At 41.5% G+C, this 9721-nt stretch overlaps 1 long non-coding RNA gene across 1 annotated transcript; it reads right to left on the reverse strand.

Annotated features, from left to right (window-relative positions):
* Nucleotides 1–1510: 1510 nt before the first annotated feature.
* Nucleotides 1511–8374, reverse strand: LOC119646731. The gene is made up of 3 exons (XR_005248766.1): nucleotides 8330–8374; nucleotides 1713–1810; nucleotides 1511–1603 (listed from the first exon to the last, which is right to left on the reverse strand). It is a non-coding gene; the product is annotated as an uncharacterized LOC119646731 (long non-coding RNA).
* Between the last annotated feature and the right edge of the window lie 1347 nt (nucleotides 8375–9721).

The raw sequence follows: 9721 nt of genomic DNA on the forward strand, positions 1-9721 counted from the left end.
ATTATTTCTTTTTCATATTCAATTATTTTATTTACAATTCAAAGTTGGCAAAGCCTACTACGCCACGGAGGACACCGGTGGTGGGATTTGTCAGACGAATCAACAACATTCGCAATAAATTTCGAATGTTGTTAACCCTGCTGCGCCACACAGTAAAATACGTCATTCTAGGTTGAACCATATATGCAAAAGGGAGGTGTAAATTTTTTCTTCACCAAATGTAGTCAAATCAAAGGTTCAGTTCCAAAGCCGGTTTTTGTTTCGACATTTGTTGAAAAGATGGGGAGTGCGGCTGGTCGAAAATGATCCTTGTTTAACTCAGAAACTAAACCAAAAGATCTGAAAAAAATCAGGACGCTGCTATTATATGGTGCCTAGGCTCCGAAATATGCTTCTTACCGACATCTGATCAAATAAAGTTAATAATAGTATAGTAGTACAAATAAAGTTAATAATTTATAATTTTTAGTAATTGATTGCAAAAGCCCCCTTAGGATTATCCTTAAATCACCAAATTTTGGAGCAATATACGCTATATGATAGAGCACGACCCTAGCAATATCACCCGAGGGTGGATATTCTCACATAATATATGCATATATTACGGGCTAGATTCTAATGGGACAAATGTCCACTCAAATATGTTTACATAAGAAATACACAAATTGAAAGTCAGTATCAATTAGTGGTGGCAGACATGTGTATGTATGTATATGTATGTGCTAATGGTGTTCGCGCGTAATGTTCAATAAGTTGGATATGCGTGTGTACGTATATTACACATGCTTTCGTCCATAGAGTAATGTGGAAACGCGCCAAGTCGCGTTAGATCAATTAGCTGGAATATTTGTTCATTTAGGATGAACACAATATTTATATATAGTTTTGGTATGTATTGTACGTATATGTGTATCTTGTGGTGTGGCAAAATATAGAGGAATATTTTATATTCTTAACTATGTACGAATGGGAAAATGTGCATAGAGAGTTGCCCATACAAGATGAACACAAAACCTTCTACCTCGAGCGCCGAGTTTCCGGTATTCCGACTTGTTTGTATCTGTTGTAGGTTAACTTCGTCACATTTGTGATTGAAATATTGAACTCCTAATGTGAAGCCTATAAGATTGACTATTATCAATACAGTGCTTTCCGGATCAAATTATTTGTGTAAATGGCTTTTTAAAAAATAAAGAGCAATTGAATTTTCATCCACGCACACACGAAACTGTTATGCACTCATCGTTGGTCACATAAGGAAACATAAAACCTTTTATACCTGAAGCGTCTAGCTTCCGGTTTCCCGACTTTTTTTGTTGTCCTGACACTTCGACTTGCCTCCATTCTGTTTCACTAAAAGGTGCTCGTAGATATAGCGGCTTGAACAACGGATACTATACATTGAGCACAACGAAAAGAAACAAATAACCATTGCGTGGAATCTGGAAAAAGTAAGTAGTGTTCATTAGTTGCTTACTCAAGAGTTTATAAATAAATACAATTCAATCAACTTAAAGGTATGGCAAACCTTTGCGCTGATAATGTTGTGTGCATCATTTTCTTCGTTAGCATAGGTCTAACAAACTCCAAGAAGCAGTCGAATCTGCGAATAGGATTTCTATTACTAATAATAACTGTCAAATATTATTTTATATTTTATTGTATTGTATTGTTCGCAATACTTCTTCTACATGTAAAAAATAAACGATTACCCAAAAGCATTCAGCAAATTGTGTCCATCGGCAAATTCGTGACGCGACGAAATACATCGCAACGCACAAAGTTCGACTCGATTACTTCTTTGAAGCGTCTGCATATACAAAAAGAGACCATACAGTACGCAGCCAAGTAAATAGGTAATTTCGATGTCGTTGTCCCTTTCACCACTTTTTAAAATCTACGATTTTGAACCAATCGAGCTAACTTACATACATTCATACATATTATTGTAGTAGATCTGGAGGAACTTAAGGGTTTCCTGCCAATTACTAAAAATTATGGTAATGTGCTATTATTAAGTTTATTTGAACGGGTATCGGTACGGAGGGTATTTCGGAGCCACCATATAGTGGCAGCCTCCTGATTTTTTTCAGACTTTTCTGTTAGGTGGTTTCTGAGAATGGGTTCGTTAAAGAAATGATCACTTTCAACCCCCCCGCCCCACTCCCCAAAACTAAGACTGACTTCGAAAAGTACTAATCGAGATCTTTAATTTGTTACCCCACATGACTATATTTAACGAAAAAAAATGTACACTCCCCTTTTGCACATGAATGGGGATCCCCACCTCCCCCTTAAATTCAACGTAAAAGGATGTAACTCACTATATGCGTGAGCGTGCATAGTTCCCACCTTTCTACCAAATTTGGTGTCAACCGCTACAACCGTTTCCGAGAAAAATGCGAAAATGCGTGTGACCAACAGACAGACAGACAGTAAACCGATCTTAATAAGGTTAAACATAAAACCTTAAAAGCAAACACAAACGATTATCGAATTCGTTAATTATTAATTTTATAGCATCATCGGTCATTATCGGTAACAAAATGAAGTCAGTACAAGCCTCGCGCCGCGAATATAGGCCATAATTGCGAAAGAGGGGTGTAAAATTTTGTTCATCAAATATAGTCATGTGGGGTATTAAATTAAACGTCGGTCGGTCAGTACTTTTCGAAGCCGGTCTTACTATTGACATTTGTTGGAAAGGTGGGGAGTGCAGGGGGTTAAAGTGATCATTTCTTTAAGGGGGCCGTTCTCAGAAACTACACAACCAAAAAATCTGAAAATAATCAGGAGGCTGCCACTGCATGGTGCCTGGGCTCCGAAATATCTTCCACACCGATATCTCTTCAAATAAAGTTAATAATAGTGTGTTACTATAATTTTTTGTAATTGGCTTGGCTTGGCTGTAATTGGCCCCCCCCCCCCCCCCTTAAGTTCATCCTAGTACCACGAAATGTTGCAGTGATGTAGGTTATAATGTAGAGCATGAATGAATGTCAATATCGCCCGAAAGTGGATACTCTCTGTTTAGAATATAATCAGAATAAGTTGTTTTAAGAAATATAACACATTGTACACTATTTAACGCTTTATCCAGAGTATAATGTTAACTCACAATAATTTGCATGCAAGGTATTAGGCTTGATTGTAAACAACGATGGTAATGAACTCGCGGTAAAATGTATTGAACAAAATCAGCTAAAAATGCATTGCATGAGAAATTGGTTGACATAGCGTTTTTTGTTGTAATATTCGTACCTATGGTTTTTTAGTCAACTAAGAATTTTACCTGTAAACAAAAATTGTGTATATAATAAGTGTTCAAATGCAATAAAATTTCAATATGGTTCAAGCACACAAGCCTTTAATTTGTTTAAAGCTTAGGTGAGACTGCCTAAGCACTTGGCCATATTCAGTTTGATTTTTTAGAAAAGTCGACATTTTCTAGTCCGTCGAGTCGGATACTGAACGAGTTGGAGAAATTGTTCTCTACCGCAATCTTTGCGCTCAATATTTTCCACCGTGTAAATTGAACAAATCAATCTGGTGCAAAAGAGTGGCAAGATTCCGGTGCTAGAGAGCTTAAAAGTAACTATCCGTCAGTATCCTTGTAGATCCATGACGTGGCAAGATGACCAAGGAGGTGATCTTAGTACAGCGGGATAATTTCGCCAATCTGAACAGACTGAACCGAAATCATTTGAAGGACGACAGGGAGAGGCATTCCCTTGGCTATTTCCAAGCCAGAACACAATGACTGGAGGAACTGTGGCAGGCTAGCCAGGAACGACGTGGAGCAGTCCTGGATAACCTTTCAGGAGATTCCAGTAAACAGAAGTCCTACTTGGAAGAGTATGAGAGCGCCGAAGAAACGTATTTGGATTTACTCACTCGTTTCAAGTCGGGCTTGGCGGCATACCAGCCCATCATGCAACATACGAACAGCAGCGGTTCAGCGGCAACGAACCGGGTGCAATTTGAAAGATTGACTATCCCGAAGTTTGATGGGAAATACAGTCAGTGGCGCATGTTCAATGGCATGTTCAATTCTTTAATTCACTGCAACGAGACGCTGTCTGCGGTTGAAAAGATGCAGTACTTGAAAACGCATGTTCAAGGTGATGCTGCAAGAGTCATTCAACATCTCGATGTGAACAACGAAAATTACGAGGCAGCAAGGCACATGCTGCGAGAACGGTATGACAACAAGCGAGCCATGGCATGGAATTACTTGCATAAGTTTCACAACTGAACAATGGCAAAGGAAGATTCTGATTCTGATGAACGAGTAATGGGCGCCACCGTAGAGTTCACCGCTAATATGAACAGTATCGGTGTCAACACTGAACATTGGGACTTATTGGTCATTTTCGAAACAACTCAGCAATTGGACCAACAATCTCGACGATTATGGGAAGCATCACTGGGTGCTAACGCAGAGTTACCCACCTTGAAATCGTTTTTGGAGTTCCTGACGAGTCGGTTCAAGACACTCGAGGCATTGAACATTCCTCGGAAAACTTCTAAGGTTGACTCACTGACGACTACAACGACAAAGGCATGCAGCATTTTCACCAAGGACCACTACGTGAATCAGTGCGACAAGTTGAGAGAGATGGACGAGCAACAACGGAAAAATGAAGCAAGGAAACAAAACTTGTGCTTTAACTGCTTGAGGAAGGGACATGGCGTCAACGAATGTCCCTCGAGTGGCAGGTGCCGGACATGTTCGAAGAAGCACCATTCGTTACTACATAACAGTGAAATCACAAGCATTTCAAAAAAATTGACAGTTGATGCTAAACCGTTCATCCCGACTACCCAAGCGTTGTTGGCTGGGGATGGGACGCAGGATCAAACAGTACTACTCGGAACCGCTCGAATTGATGTACAGAGTGTTTCGGGCGAATTTAGTGACTTTGAGAGCTTTAATAGATTCTGGGTCGCAAAGGAGTTTCATCACAGAATCAGCGGTTCAATTGCTTGGTCTACGAAGGCGGTTCTCAAAGATACATATATGCGGAGTCGGAGCAGGTACAAGAATGCAGAGTAGAGGCAGTATGGATTTAGTGATCAAGGCAAATTATGGAGACTTCACAACCAACTTGTCAACTTTAGTACTTCCGACCATAACGAACTTGCATTCGTCAACCGAAACCCCAGTCAAACTACCAGCGGGACTATCAGTCAAAAAATCAGCTGATCCAAGAAACCAATATATAGCATTCATGAAGGAATACCTTGAGCTAGACCACATGGTGGAAGTGCTAGTCGCAGATAAGTTTGCAAAGTCACTTAACGATATCTTGCTCGTCGGTCCCAACATTCAGAATAGCATCACTCATGTATTGATGAGATCAAAGTACTACAAAAGGAAGGGTTTAAATTACGGAAATGGGCAGCAAATCACGATAGTTTAACTAAAATAGTCCATTTCTTTGCAAACCACAATTCTTAGGTACACCGGAACATAGACTAGGTTTTTTACAATCAATACTCGATAGATGAAATAATTTGAATTTATTAATTTTAATGAATCAGTAAGAGCAAACGACTATTTACACGTTAGAGGCAGAAGAGAATCATCTCGCTTCATGTGTTTCTTTCTGCCCCTAACTCATGGCACACTTTCCTCGCTAGTCTTCCACTCCCGTGGTGAGCTCTACAAAGTGGATAGTTCCGCGCCATCTATTTGTTCGCATTCGCAACATTCGAAATAAATTTCGAATTCTGCGAATCCTGCCGCGCCACAATAGTCTGTTGGAGTCAATTCCTGTTTCCGATAGAGAAGCGAATCCACCGTTAAGCGTCGACGAGGAAGAGCACATCAAGACGCTAGGACTACGATGGCATCCAGCAAGGGATTGCTTCTTCTTCAAGGTTACCTTAGAGGAGATCACAGGTACTGTGCTCACGAAATGACAATTGCTTTCTGAGGTAGCAAAATTATTTGATCCAATGGGATGGTTGCAGCCATGTATTGTCGTAGGGAAAATAATAATGCAGCAGCTGTGGTTACAACACAGAACCTGGGATGAACCAATCACAGAAGAACTTGATGCGAAATGACGAAACTTCCGTTCACAATTGCCGGTTCTCCAGGAAATTACTATTCCAAGCTGGCTACACTGTAGTGATACTGCATCTATTCAAGTCCATGGATTTTGTGACGCCTCAGAAGCAGCATATGCGGCAGTCATCTACGTACGCATTGAGGAACCTGACGGTTCCACAACTGTTCAACTCATAACGTCGAAGTCCAAAGTCGCACCGTTAAAGGTCCAGTCGATTCCACGGTTGGAGCTGTGCAGCGCTGCGCTCTTGTGTGACTGATGTCAACTACGTTAGAAGCCCACAGTTGGAAGGATGTCGTTCCCTATTATTGGATAGATTCGATGATCGTACTACAATGGCTCCAAAGTCCAGCAGCTAAATGGAAAGTGTTGATCGCCAATAGAGTCAGCCACATTCATTTCTCCTCCGATTCCAAACAATGGCGACATATAAATAGCAAAGCAAACCCGGCAGATGTCGTATCTCGTGGAATTTTCCCCAACTTTTTGAAGAATCATGTACTGTGGTGGAACGGCCCGGACTGGTTAAAGGAACATCAAGACAAATGGCCGAAATCCAGATTCATATGCAACAAAGCAGTCACAAATTTAGAAGTACGACAAAAGGCAGCATGCTTCACAACTAGAAAGGCAGAAGAAAAGGAGAATTTAACGCAACGATTCTCATCATTCACGAAACTCGTAAGAGTCATCGCTTACTGCGGAAGATGGAGGTCTAACTCTCACAACCCATTTTTAAAGTCAAATGAACTCCGACAAGCGGAAACCGCTCTCATAAGGATGATTCAGCGAGAAGCATTTGCAAATGATATCAATCTACTCAACGCCAACAAACCCTTGGGCAAAACTAGTTCGCTGATTAAGTTAATACCGTTCCTCGATTTAGACCAGATCTTGAGGGTTGGTGGAAGGATACAGCAGAGTGCTGTAAATTTCGATACAAAACACCCTATACTACTACCCCGAGGACATATGGCTAATCTGGTCATAAAACATTACCATCATCTAATGCTGCATGGTCCCGCTCAGCTAGTACACTCGACGATTCGTACGAAGTACTGGATCATTCACGGGCTCACGGCCGTGAAACAATTCGGGAGGAATGTACCCATTGTTTCAGAATGAACGCTAAACCGAGTCAACAACTGATGGGAATACTGCCTCAGGAACCAGTACGACCAGAAAAACCCTTTACTCGGACAGGCATTGATAACGCTGGGCCAATCACAATTAAATGGAGTAACGGTAGAGGGACCAAGACCACCAAAGCATACATAGCTGTGTTCGTATGTCTATCTACAAAGGCTGTACATCTTGAGCTCGCTAGCGAAAACATGTATTGCAGCAATCAGACGGTTCATTGCAAGGAGCGGTATGTGTCACACCTTGATAAGTGACAACGACCCCCCAAACTGTTGCGTGAGACGGAAGAATGTTCACGCTGTTAGCACAGATGGAAGCATGCATAAACTTGAGGCCCTTCACACCATTGAGCACTGATCCACATGACCTTACCGCTTTGACTCCTGGACACTTGTTGACGGGGGAACATCTGTTTGAACTGCCGGACGGAAATACAGAAGACAATGTGACAAAAAAGTAGCAACTAATGCAAAGGCTCAAACAACAGTTCTGGCATCGATAGAGTTTGGAGTATTTGACACAGTTGCAGCAACGAGCAAAGTGGTTTAGTGAGAATCGAAAAATAAACGTGGATGATCTAGTCCTCATTAAATGCGAAAATCAACCGTCCGGCCGATGGTCTCTAGAAAGAATTCTGGCAGTTCATCCTGGAAACATGGACTAACTAGAGTCACCCTGAAGACCGAAAATAATATAATTAAACGACCTATTTCGAAGATTTGTCCTTTGCCAAACAACAGGGAACGTACAGTAGAGCCAACGATAGCTGACATTGGTATCCACTCAAATCGGCAGAAAAGGAAACAAGAATCCACAGTCCAGTGGTACGACCACGATAAATAGAAGAACCAGTGGTTCTTGGCTGGGTAGAATGTTTAGAATATAATCAGAATAAGTTTTGTTTAAGAAACATAACACAGAAATATAACATATTTAACTTTATCTAGAGTATAATGTTAACACACAATAATTTGAATGCAAGGTATTAGGGTTGATTGTAAACAACGATGGTAATGAACTTGCGGTAAAATGTATTGAACAAAATCAGCTAAAAATGCATTGCATGAGAAATTGGTTGACATAGCGTTTTTTTTTTGTAATATTCGTACCTATGGTTTTTTAGTCTACTAAGAATTTTAGCTGTAAGCAAAAATTGTGTATATAATAAGTGTTCAAATGCAATAAAATTTCAATATGGTTCAAGCACACAAGCCTTTAATTTGTTTAAAGCTTAGGTGAGACTGTCTAAGCACTTGGCCATATTCAGTTTGATTTTTTAGAAAAGTCAACACTCTCACATAATATATGGATATATTACGTGCTACGTACTAAGAAATACACAAAACCTTTCGTACTTGAAGCGTCCAGCTTCCGGGTTCCCGACTTGTTCTATATGGATTGACTGCCAGGGCACTGGAACTTTTTATCAAGAACATTGACAAAAATGACAAATTTGAAATTATAAACCTACCGGCCGACAGGCTTAAAGTGCGCCTCATTTGCCTCAATATCCACAAGAAACTACTCCACCTGATCGAGATCACCAGACTGGAAGGTCATTCCTTCACGCTAAAAGAAGAGAGGAAGCCAACCCTTATCCTCAGAGAAATCTCCCCTCACGAATTCACTCCCGAAAACGTGGCTTCGGAAATTAAGGAGTTAACGCAGGTTACGCCTATCCGTGGATCTAGGCTTTCCTTCTCGTGGTCACGAGCTAATGACACCAATCTTCGCTTCTTCCGTGTGATCTTCAACTCTGAGGCAGATGCCAACTTAGTCACAAAACCAAATATCCTACTTTATCAGCGGATTAGCTGGGAGAAATCCAGAAAAAGAGGACGTCAATCAATGCTTTAACTGCCAACAATTTGGCCACGTTTCCTCAAACTGCGGATACGACCGAGATGCGTCAAGTGCGCGGGCTCACACGCCTCCAAGGACTGCTTCCGTTCGAATGTACAAGGCAACGCCGACAAGGAGTCGAAGGCGCCCCTCAAATGTGAGAATCGTGGTCAACTAGGTCACCCAGCCAACTTCTCCAAATACCCTCGTAGGCTGGAACCAACCCAGCGCAAATAGAGAGCCAAAAGCATCCCGCAATCCCGATCTGCACCGTTCTTCCCCCACTTTGAGAGCCTCTGCCTCATGCCAACTGGACCGCCACACCCTCACTGACCTCGTTTTTCGCTGCAGTGGCCAGGGGTCGAGCAAGACCTGAAGCCCTTAGCTTTTTATCGCCCCCACATTCCCAGTGGCTTCTTCATGGAAGCCAGGTCCCTATTCAATATGTCATTCTCCTCTCTGTGGAACACAATCTCTGACTTCTACCCCAACTATATCCGTCTCCCCCTTGAAGACAAACCCGTAGCGTACTTACAATTCCTCTTCAAATTGCTAGACAACCAAAATGAAGGCGCTCACACTCAACACTAATTCGTTCATTTCTAACGACAAACGTTTCGCTCTTCACAAGCTTCTTGTGGATTCCATTCCTAACCTCG

The sequence above is a fragment of the Hermetia illucens genome, chromosome 1 (genome assembly GCF_905115235.1).
Source record: "Hermetia illucens chromosome 1, iHerIll2.2.curated.20191125, whole genome shotgun sequence".
NCBI lineage: Eukaryota > Metazoa > Arthropoda > Insecta > Diptera > Stratiomyidae > Hermetia > Hermetia illucens.